At 38.5% G+C, this 12,635-nt stretch overlaps 1 protein-coding gene across 1 annotated transcript in view; it reads left to right on the top strand.

The window, feature by feature from the left end:
* LOC124413421 (dipeptidase 1-like) overlaps window positions 1–12,635 on the top strand; it is a 1,027,592-nt gene that overhangs the window by 213,900 nt on the left and 801,057 nt on the right. The gene's annotated exons all lie outside the window — the stretch shown is intronic.

Raw genomic sequence — 12,635 nt, 5'->3', positions numbered from 1 at the left:
TACGTCCAAAGTTGATAAAGCCCTCGTTCTGAGGATCGACGCAGCCTTCCTGTCAGTAAGGGCTACAATCATTGTGAGTCATGGTCCACGGACGATGAGGTGCTGTAAGCCGCCGTGTGACTGCATGGTCTTCGTGATATATCGTGGGCAGTTGACCACTGCCTATACGACGAAGCCGGTGGAGGCAAGCAATGTGGAGTTCTACTCCATCCGGTAACCTTCTGGAGGTAGCCTACGTACCTGCCTTCGTGGAGGGAACCCCCAATGATAGGCAACCTGGACAGTACAACGCAGCAGACGAAGAAAAGTACGTGTAATGTCAACTACGCTCATCTAGCGGTAATCGTCGACAACGCGTAGCCGATATTCGCCAGAGGGATGACCCAATTATGGTGGGGATTGAATGACTACCAAAGGGGAAGAAGAATCACCTGACGACACCGGCGAGATCGCTGATCCGGACTCCGAACTCTGCCTATTCTACGCTCAACCCGCCAGGAGACAGCTTCGCTACCACCTCGCTCTCGTTCAGTTAGAAATCCTTCAACTTTCCTTATTCTTCCTCTATCTTCTATTCCTCTTATCACTATCGCTATCGTTTACCTTTTCGCATCCTCTATCGTTTGAATTTTAGCTTTACTCCTTCCTGTAACTTCAATTCCTTCCTTCTCTCGCTTTAGTTTTCTTCAAGTTTAATTTAAAATAAAGTCAGTGCTACCTATTATCGCCGCCGACTAAGGTAAGGCTTTCGCCTTTGTATCGTACCGTTACGAAGTTGCTCTATTTTCTAGTTCTCTTATCGTATCCTAATTATCGTTTTGGTTGCATCGAATGATGCCAGTTTCTTTGTGAATCATGGTCCACGGACATTGAGGTGCTGTAAGCCGCCGTGCGACTGCATGATTTCGTTTCGTAGTTAATTTCCGAAAACTTATCGTGAGCGACCTCGTAACTACCGAATAAACTATCTTTTGTATTTCTGAATTTCTTTGCTTATCTTTTGTATCTCTGATTTTCTTTGCTTCTCGTAACTTTATGCTAGAAATGCTTGTGTAACTTCTACTGTCTATTGCTATCGTTATCTTTACTTTTCTTTACTAGTATTGCCTATCGCTTTGTATCCTATCGCTTGTTTTATATTATTTGCTTTGTGCATGAAATTTCGTATCGTATATCGAGCTACTTGGAGTACAGCTGAGCCTAGATTAAGCCGCTAAATACTACCGCACTTTTGTTGTATCGCTTATTATTGATTTACATTTCTTATTACCTTGTAATATTTTCTTGTTTCCCGAATATCGTATCTTTGTGTTATCTTAAGTTGCTTATTGTAACCAGGTGTGTTTAGTATATTATTTTTACTCTGCGATCCCGTCTCTAAATCTCTCAACCTCGTATAATTTTTGTATTCTTTCTCGTTACTATAATTCCGAATTTCCTTGTTAATTTAATATCGTAAATTTGACTATTGTAAATTATCGATTCACTCGCCGTAAATAATTCTCTCGTATAAGCTATCGATATTTGTGAATTGTATATCACTGTCAATCTTTCTCGCTAATTACCGTTTTTCGTAATTTAAATATTATTTTCTTGTCACTATCATTCTAAGCTACCGTCAATTCCGTCAACTACCGATTTTCGCTAAAGTCTCACTCTTGCTTTAATTTAGCAAATTAACAGTTCTTATAGTGTTGCTTTTGAAATTTGGGTAAAACCACGTCGCCCAGTGACGTCTAGTTTCAGTAGACTTTTTTGTATTATATCGCTTCTCTCGACCTACGATTAATTTCCTTTGTTAACTATTATTTTGTGCGAATTATCGCTTAGCTTCTTTTATCGAAAATCTTGTAAATTCCTCTCGTTGACTAATTATCTTTTGTTAACTTTCTGTAGAAAATTCACTAACCTTCCGCTTATGAACTGATTGATAATACACGATTGATTGACTTGTTACTTTACTTAATTCGAGCTTATTTCTTGATTTCTTTATTTTCCTTATTTCCGTAACTGTTGTAACTGCCTTTGGATACCGCCACTCTACCAGTTCGTGTGAGTACCTGAGCCTAGCCAGCCATACAACGGGTTCTCTAATTATTATTATCGTATCGTATCTTCTCTTTTCTCTAAAAATTGACGCTGAAGCGTCTGGCGCCCACCGAGTATCTTTTCGCATCTTTAAATATCGTATCGAATAATTGGAGAATCGCGCCAAAGTGCTAACGGTAAGTCCTCGTCAGAGGGTAACAGAATTTAGCGTTACAATACATATATGTATACATACATATATTGTAACGGTACAGCGGTCAGCCAGCTCCGCGGGTGACAGCTGTAGCCGACATGACACCGAGGCCCGAGCCTCAGCGAAAATCTCCGAAAATCTACGAAGACGAACCGCCAATTTCTCCGCAATGACTGACTTCCGACCGCCAAAACCGACAGCACGTGACGTAAATCCGCGTGCCAAAACCTTACGCACAGGCACGCGCACAGGTACGCACTCCACGCGCACTATGACCACTGGCCAGGAGGACTGGACACACGGACAGAAAAACTGACAGCAGCGCAGCGTGACGATGACGGACGATGCCACTATAAATAGCGGCACGCAACTAGCAGCGATAGCAGATGTACGGCAATAGGCCTACCTGACTCAAATCATTGCAAGGCGTGTCACTCATCTCGGAGCGCACGACCTAATTTAGAGTCTTAGAAATTTTCAGTAAAAACTTAGAGAGAAAGAAGTAGTGGCCGCGGGAGGCACATGAGAATCAAGTCGAGGTAGGGTGTAAATTTAAACAAGCTAAAATTGATAGGAGCCGAACCGACGAATTTAGGCGTATTTTATTTTTGATTTATTTAGTTTGTTGATTTTATCTATAAATCGTAGATTTAAGTTTATATTTTATGTTATATTATTTGAATTGATTGCATCATTTCGCGTGATTTTAATTTCATTAAAATTGTTAAATGAATCGTAAGGTGCAGAACGTGGTTTGTTTCTTTGTCGATCACCACCGTAAAGATTAGATTTGACAGGCAGTCATGGCAGTCCCTGGTCTGCAAGAGACGGCGTCTGTTGCACAGGTCCTTGATTAGAAGGGCGCACCGGCTATCCAGTGTCATCGACAGGTGACATACGCTGCCGTACTTATCTCTAAACCGGTCGCACCTGTTGCAAGTGTCGACAAAACGAGAGTAATTGCTGTAGCGCTTGTTCATAAATTGAGGCGGCTTCCCATTACGGTTAGTCCGCATAGCTAATTTCTTGGTCTTTAGGCGAGTTTTATTAAGCCATCTTTTTCCCAAACAAGAGGAGGTCCAAAAATTTAATGATTATTTTAATTCGATAGAATTCGGAAGAACCCACTCGGAACGGTTTCTCACAGGCTGTGAGCCTCAGAAACCGGATTCGTTACAATATATATATAGAGCATATACAGACTATATCTATACACTAAAAAAAATCAAAAATCACGAACTTCCCCATATAATGACAGCGAAAATGGGAGGAAAAATTAAAAATAATTTTGGACTTGTTTATCGATTAAATTTCAGCTCGAAAAATTACAAAAAGATTCGAGACAGTAAGACCGGATCCAACGTATTCAAGCGGACTCGCTCACATACAGACTCCGGAAGTTTTACTTCTATCGTGTGTGCTCGTCACATGCACCTAGTTTTTTTTCTAAAACGAAGTAGGACTTTCGTTTCATGAGTTATAATAACGAATGAAAGAGATTAAGCATACAAGTGAAGAAATTAAGATACATAGAGCAAAAGAAACGAGCATCGAAAAGAAAGACAGAAATATACATGTATAATATACGTTAGATTATGATTTGTTGTTAATTTTTTTCGACTTACAAATGTTATCTGATGTTCCAACAAATTTCTTCACAATCATGATAAAACACTGCTATTCGTTTTTTAGGTTTGGGTTCTTCAACCCACAGCTTCACCAAACTGGAATTTTTCAATAACATAAAAAGTATTTTGAAAGATGACATCTTAGTTATTCATGCAAGAACCGACAAATTTTCATCCGACAAACAAGCTTTACCATGCTTTTTATCAGATGACGATAAAAGGATAAATATCCGATTTGGTCCCCAAGCTGAGGACAAAATGGAATGCCAGTAATAGAACAGAGGAGAATTTTAAAAATAAAAATCATGATTGGTTGCAGAAATCTGTTAAACTAAAAAAAAATATAAAAAGCACAGTTTTAGAAAGAACAGAAACTGATGAAAAGCAACTCAAGGCAGGTCGGCCACAACTCAGTTTTGCAGAGTCCTCTGCACGAAGTAAACGCCGAAGAACAGAAGATTTACGAGCGACAACATCGACCGAAGAACTCCTTTATTCTGTAACAAGTAAATTGCGATCTGGAGGAAAAACTGATTTTGCAAAAGTGGTGCATGATATTTCACAAGGGAGTCCTACTAAAGCTATGAAGTATATTAAATCTGTGGGCATCGTAAACACTAATCTACTTTTCACAAATGACGAGGCTTCATCGTTGTTCATGAAACTTGGTTTATCACAAAGTGAATATCAGCAGCTCCGTGATGCTAATTTGCAGAAGAAATCAAAGATGCTTCCATCATATAAAAAGCTACGTACAGCAAAATTACAATGTTATCCAGCTTCAGGTCTTACTATCACTGCAAATGAAGCTGAAGTGGGGTTAAAACCTTTATTAGATCACACAATCGAACGTATCATTCATTATCGAATGGAAGATACGAAAACATTATCAGAGATTAAACTCGCAAATTTAACTTTAATTGGCAAGTGGGGCTGCGATGGTAGTTCAGGACACAGTGAATATAAGCAAAGGGTCGACGAAAAAAGTACTAGTGATGAAAGTATCTTTTTTACGTCTTATGTCCCATTGCAACTTGTACACGTAGACACTGTCACGACCGAAACTACTGTAATCTGGAAAAATGTAAGACCATCATCACCAAGATTTTGTAGGCAAATCAAAATTGAATGTGCAAAAGAATCAGTGGATTTAACAAAAAAAAAAAAAACAGTGAATTACGTAGAACAGCAAATAAAGAATTTAAGTCCGTTTGAAACTACTATCAATGGAAAAAAGTATGTGTAGAATATATTTTGACGTTGACAATGATAGATACTAAAGTATGCAATTCATTGACAGATACAACATCTGCGATGCGTTGTTATCTATGCAATTGCACATCTAAAAGTGTTAACGACATAAATAAAATGATGAACCAGAAAATTGTTACATATCACTTGAAATTCGGTTTATCATCTTTACATTGTTGGATTCGGTGCTTTGAATTTTTATTACATTTGTTCTACAAATTGGAAATTCTTAAATGGCAGGCTCGTTCTAAAGAAGAAAAAGAATTGGTCGCAAAAAGAAGAAGAATTATACAAGCAGCTTTTAAAACAGAATTGGGCCTGAATGTTGATAAGCCCAAAGCTGGCAGTGGAACTTAAAACGATGGAAACACTGCTCGATGTTTTTTTGAAAAATATGAGAAATCTGCACAAATAACTGGAATTGACGAAGATATTATACATCGGTTTTATATTATATTGCAAGCTATTTCCTGTGGTTATGAAATTGATGTGGACAATTTTCGACAGTACGCTGTGGAATTAGCTAAATATCGTCAGATCATTTGATTGGTATTACATGCCTACTTTGGTTCATAAACTTTTAATTCATGGCCCAGATATAATAAAAACTTCATTTTTACCTATTGGTCAAATGTCCGAAGATGCGCAGGAGGCCTGCAATAAATTTCTTAAACTCTATCGCCTGCGTTATGCAAGAAAAAATTATCGCCAAAAAAAATGGAGGATTTTTTAAAACGGTTTTTGTAGCATCTGATCCATACATTTATAGTTGCCGAAAGTTGCCTCTTAAACCGCTAAAATCTTTGTCCGCCGAAACTATTAATTTATTACCAGCACCAGGTGTTGATACTCAACACGAAGACGATCAATCAATGCTTGATAGTACCTCGGCCTCTGAGTCAGGTACTGATGTAGAGGATTACGATTATTTAGAGAATAGAAACTTTTTCTTGTAATAACCATATTATTCATAAATAAATATTAATAAATATAATTCAAACATGATAGTTATGAATTTTGATAAAATTTTGCATTTTGGCATTTTGAATTTTGAATTTCTGATAAATCCGTAATCACAGACCCTAATAACCTCAGATAGATAAGTTTTAGACCAATTGCTAGAGTATTTCATTTATGACAAGTTTTTTCGTACAAAACGACGCCACATTGGATCCACCATTTTAAATTTTTGGAACTTTGATAGCGGATTCGTAATCAGCGACCCCAAAAACCCCCTTGCACAAAATTGTAGGTCGTTCCCTTGAGTTTTCGAATTTTGGCCGCGAATTGAGCATTTGGCCGCACTGTGCGGTGTTAAACGTACCATAGCCAGACCTTCGAAAAACACAATCACACCGAATTCAATTGATTATGACACCAGATTAATGTTGCACTGAAAGTAGTTCACAAGCGGTGCACTGTCGTCACAGTCTTGTGTACCACAAGTCAAAACACCAGGCCTAGTGTCAAACTTGAGTAAATTTCCATGCAATATCGTTAAACACCGACGTACGGTGTATGTGGTTAACTATGATATGAAAATGGTGCTGTTAATGACACTACCAATTTCAACCACTAACACCGGACCAAATTACCACGGCTCGTTTTTTACAGTGTTCAATTATTGGAATAGGTAGGATAGGACACACCTGGTACACGATTTAACACCTCATGTAAATAATCATATTTCGGCTGTGCCAAAGACTTGGAATATATGTATACATTTTGGAAACGTAATCCATTGGGATTAATGAGAAGGCTGATGACTACGTTGGTTTTTCCGCAATTTGAAGGTCCGCAAATTATACTTCTTACAGATGTCGGTAATAGTTTACGGTGGCGATTAATTTTCAGCTTCTGTTGCACGTCGTTGTCCAAATTTTTGATTGGTAAAGTGACTGACTGTTTTATAAATTTAATTTTGTTGCATGAGTCTCGGTGACTGAATACGTACTGATCAGTTGTTTTTCGGACGCTTGATGATTCGCATGCCAAAAGCACGAGGAATGTTAAATACCGAAATCAAGAATTTACCCATCGAGCTACATCTACCGAGTTATCAGTTTTACGGTCCTGGAACACGTTTGCAGCAGCGTCTTGCCAACTGTCAAACTAGAGTGAATTTGTTGGACGAAGCCTGTCGAGAACATGATATTGCCTATGTGAAGAGTAAAGATCTAAAATTTAGACACGAGGCCGATAAAAGATTGGCTCAGGCAGGGCTGAAAACAACGCAATCGTAACAAGGACGCAAAGTGGACAGAACGTGCAGCAGGTTGAGCCGTTAACAAAACCATGCGTGCTGGAATCAAACTTGGTATGGGTATGAGAAGATGCTCGGTACGTGCTGCTATAACATCCGCACGTCAGGCTGTAAAAAAGTTTAAACTGACGGACAGAGGGAGCGCGATACGCATAGCACTTCAAGCAGTCAAACAGACAATTGGAGGGGATGAGAAGAATGCGAAATTTCCCGGAGTGTTGAAGGTCGCAAAGCACGATGGTTTTCTACCGGTATTAATACCCATATTTGCAGGGTTATCGGCCGCAGGATCGTTAGCAGGTGGGGCTGCCGGCATTGCTGAAGCGGTGAACGACGCATCGAGCGCCACGAAAAAATTGGAAGAAAACGAACGTCACAATAAGACTATGGAGGCTACTGCATTGGGTGGATGTTGCAGGAGGCTTCATTCAGCCCCGTACAAGGAAGGATGGGGACTATTCTTGGAATCGACCGGCAAGCTGAAAAAAAAACTCCAAAACGTGAAACTTCCGCGGGGGGTTACTACAGACCGTGAACTACGGAAATTTGCGAAAATGCTGAAAATATCAGATTTTAGGGGTATTTCCATGAGGAACAATTTACCGAGAAGAATTAGAGTTCGCGAGAGCAGCATTACAAATTTAGATAGTGATGCTGGAGTGGGGACACATTGGATGGCCTGTAAAAAAAATGGGCACGATGTGTATTATTACGATAGTTTTGGTAATTTACCGCCGCCGAACGAAGTTGTGCGATACTTCGGTAGAAGTAATGTCATCTGTTACAATCATGATAGGCATCAGTCTGACAACGCATCCAATTGCGGAGAGTTGTGTTTGAAATTTCTTGCCACAAAGGAATACTGTCTATAACATTCACGTTAACGGGTAATACATCAACCCTGAGTGCAAATTACTTTCTTTCCATAATTCTAAATCACCGAAAATCATATTCACTGGGACTAGTCACGTTTCAATCATACAATTCAATACCCAACATTGCATCATGCAACAGCTTGGGTTATCATTATGATCATCGAATTAGTATACCAACGGGGTCGTATACCATTGAGGACATGAACGCATATCTGCAAAAACATGTGGAATACGTGGTTGACGTTTCGGAAAATGGTAGCGCTGGTAAAAAGGCTGTCGAAGGACCCCACACAATAATTCGAGCAAACATTAATACACTTAAATCCGAAATTTGGTGTAGATGGGACTTTAATTTCTTGGGTGACAACTCAATAGCATCCTTGTTAGGGTTTAATGATGGCGAGGTACGCAAAGGAGGGAAATGGCACGAGTGGACAAACCCGATAAAAATATGGAGAATTAATTCCATTAGAGTGGGGTGTAGCGTAACATATGGCGCATTCAGCAATAGTTCGCAGGCTCATACGATACATAAATTTTCACTCGACGTTTACCGGGTTATAAAAATTTCGGAATCACCGCGGAGCATCATCTACATGCCGGTGAGCGATCGCGTCATCGACAACATAACCTTGAGTATAGTTGACTAGAGCGGAGCACCAGTCAATTTCAGAGGGGAAGAAATCACCATAAGGCTTCACTTGAAAGAAGATTGAAAATGCTAACATACAACAACACATATAATCAAGTATCCAGCACGGTTCCGGCCAGCAGTGAATCTGTTGGAATTAGTTTAATAATACTCAGGATTACAGCGATATTTTATGGTATATTATGAGCTTTACAACCATTGCACATGTGTGTCACAGAACGACGTGGTGAAGAATAGAGAACACAAAACGGATGTAAGGTATTTAGGAACACCCAAACATGAAACATTAAAATCCAGATGGGAAACCCCAATACATAGTTAGATTACCTCCAACACTCTCCCTTAATCTTACTGGATTATTCAGTCTTTTTGTTATACATACATGAAAGATTACAGTTTAGCTTAGGTTTAAATACATTCATGCATATATTTATGCTACTCTCATTTCTTTGGTACAGAACAGGTGTTCAGGACCTGGTAAACCTTTTGTTAATGAATCTGCCAGCATTCGTTTAGTTGGCATATATAAGAATATAATTGAACCTTCCTCTACGGCTTGTCTTATAAAATGATACCTAATGTCAATGTGCTTTGTACGATTGTGGTGCACAGGATTTTCAGCAATCTTTTGTGCGCTTTGGTTATCATTATATAACTTAATCGGCGCATCTCTACCAATGAGCTTACACATCAATCTTTTTAGAAAAATTGCTTCCTTTGCAGCACAAGTAATTGCAACATATTCGGATTCCGTACTGGAAAGAGCCGTAATTTTCTGTTCCTTACTTTCCCAGCTTACTGCCCCTCCTGCATGTTTAAACACAAACCCTGTTACAGATTTTCTGTCTGAGATATCATTGCCCCAGTCAGCGTCTACAAAACCTTCTATATCACATTTAGTTTGTTTAAATATTAGTCCTTTATCTTTTGTACTTTTTAGGTATCTCATGATCCTTTTAACACCTTGCCAGTGGTTTTCAGTCTATTTATCATTGAATTGACTTAGATAGTTCGTGGCATATGCTATGTCAGGTCTAGTGCAGACTGAAAGATATAATAGAGAACCTATTTCTTGCTGATAAGGAATTTTAACATTTGAACTATTTTCGTTCACATCATTTGCAAATATTGAACCATGTATAAAAGGACTTGATACTGGCTTTGAAGCTTGCATCCCAAACTTGATCAACACTTCCTCAATATATCGTGTCTGATCCAGTCTTATTTCTTTGTTTTTATAATCCCTCTTAATTCTGATTCCTGAATATTTAACAGCTTCACCCAAATCTTTGATCTGAAATTTAGCTTTAAGTTCCATTTTCAGAGAGTTGATTTGCTGTTCATCATTCGAGAATATGAAGAAATCATCGACATAAAGTGCTATTATCAATATCAAGTCTTTGGTTTTCTTAAAATAGACACACAATTCATGATTCGATTTTCTAAAACCTAAATTTATTAACACTGAATGAACTTTTTCGTTTCAAACTCGTGAAGCTTGCTTTAGGCCATATACAGCTTTATTTAGTAAGCATACTTTATTTTTATCAGTAATGAATCCTTCCGGCTGACTCGTGTAGATTTCATTTTTAAGATCTCCACTCAAGAACGCTGTTGTTACATCTAGATGATGAACAACCAATTCTTTTTCACCTGCGATACTAAAAAGTAATCTCATATTTGAATGACGAACAACCGGTGCAAAAGTTTCATCATAGTCCATGCCATTACGTTAGCCCTTAGCTACTAACCTCGCCTTATAACGAAAAATTTTTCCTTCTGTGTCATTTTTGAATTTAAAAACCCGTTTACTTTTGACGATGTTTTTGTCAACAGGCTTATTTACCAAAGTCTAAGCATTATTTTCTTCAAATGATCTTAGTTCTTCCTCTATAGCTGACTTCCACTTGTCTTTTTTAGTTCCGCTCAATGCTTCCTCGACAGATGCAGGTTCTATAGGTTCATCCATTGCCAGATAGAGATGATAATCATTGAAGTTTCTCTGACGTCTCTCCCTCAATGGATACCGTCTGCCTTCTTCTGCTACAGGTTTATCTGGGATTTCAATTATATCATTCTGTGGATTGTCTGGTCGGACTTCAAATCATTTTCATTAATTTCAGGATTTTCTTGTAGTATTGGTTCTTCAGGCACTTCTTCATCACTTTCAATGAATGGTAGTAGAACGTGTTCTTTAGGCTCAGGTTTAAACTCATTGTTTTCATTTTCACTTTCTACACTTTTCTCATCGAAAATTACGTCACGTGCTTTGAATATTCTTTTTGGATTTTTGAGATCCATAAGTTTGTATCCCTTGGTCTTAAGACAATAACCAACAAAAGTTAACTTTTTACTTTTCGGATCAAACTTGTCTCGTTTTTCTTTTGGAATATGAACGTATGCATCGCATCCGAATACTTTGAGGTGATCCAATTTTACCTTTTTCTTCGTCCATACTTCTTCAGGTGTAGCTTCTTTTACAGACTTGTAAGGTGATCGATTCATCAAGTACACCGCCGTATTGGCCGCCTCTGCCCACATTCGTTTATCACAGTTTGCGGTTGACATCATGCATCTCACTTTTTCTAGAATTGTCCTGTTAACGCGTTCAGCGACTCCATTTTGTTGGGGTGTATAAGAAACACTCAGTTGTTGTTTTATTCCTTCCTTTTTAAGGTAGTTCTGAAATTCTGCGTTTAATTACTCAGTACCGTTATCTGATCTTATCATTTTAAGAACTTTGCCAGTCTCAGTTTCTGTCATAGCTTTAAATTCCATGAAACGTTCTTTGACTTCAGTTTTATTTACATAAACAAATACTTTCCGAGAAAAATCGTCGATCAGAGTCATGATGTATTTTGCACCGCTCCAAGAATTTACAGGCATCGGTCCACATTAATCCGAGTGTACTGATCCCAATAGTTCGTTTGCTCTCGTAGCTCCTGTCTTCGGGAATGTCAATCTGCTTTGTTTTCCATGTAGACACGGAACACAGGGTCTTTCATCTTTAACTTCAACGTAATCTATGCCAGTTGCCAAAAAATTTTTTAATGTATTCATACTCTTAGTATTTAAGTGTCCTAACCTCTTATGCCATGTTGCTTGGTCAGCTACCATACTAACATTCGCTTGCATAGACTTAACATCTAAACGATAAATACCATTACTTTTTGAAGCAGTTGCCTCGATTTTTCCCTGTATTGCACAACTGTCTTCATCAATTATTCTACAACCCAAACTATCGAACACAACTACAAAGCCCTTATTCACAAGTATGCTTACTGAGAGTAGATTTGCATTTAGTTTTGGTACATATAAAACCTCTGATATAGTTTTGATACATGATTTTGGAACACAACTGGACTTACGTTTACGTTTCCGATACCCTGGCTATACAATTTTTCATTGTTTGCAACTGTTACCTCAAGACCATTTTGACAGTTATCATTACAACCTATAAGCCAGTCTTTTTTTGATGACATGTGGGCGGTCGCACCGGAGTCAATGTACCAATCACTTATGTACTAGGTACCACTCCTAACGCTGTTAGTAACGCTCGATCCTTAGACTGCCCCTGAGTTTTTGTCTTCTCTGCCGGTGACACAGCCTCCGATCCTGTACTATTTTTCCGATGTGGGCATTGTGGTCTAGCATGGCCTTTCAATCCGCAAGTCCAACAAACATGTTTCTTCTTCTTCGCTTTTACAGGTGGTTTAGTACCTCG

Source organism: Diprion similis, chromosome 12, assembly GCF_021155765.1.
Source record: "Diprion similis isolate iyDipSimi1 chromosome 12, iyDipSimi1.1, whole genome shotgun sequence".
NCBI lineage: Eukaryota > Metazoa > Arthropoda > Insecta > Hymenoptera > Diprionidae > Diprion > Diprion similis.
Note: the sequence above shows the minus strand (reverse complement) of the source record. Positions and strands in the feature narration are given on the sequence as shown.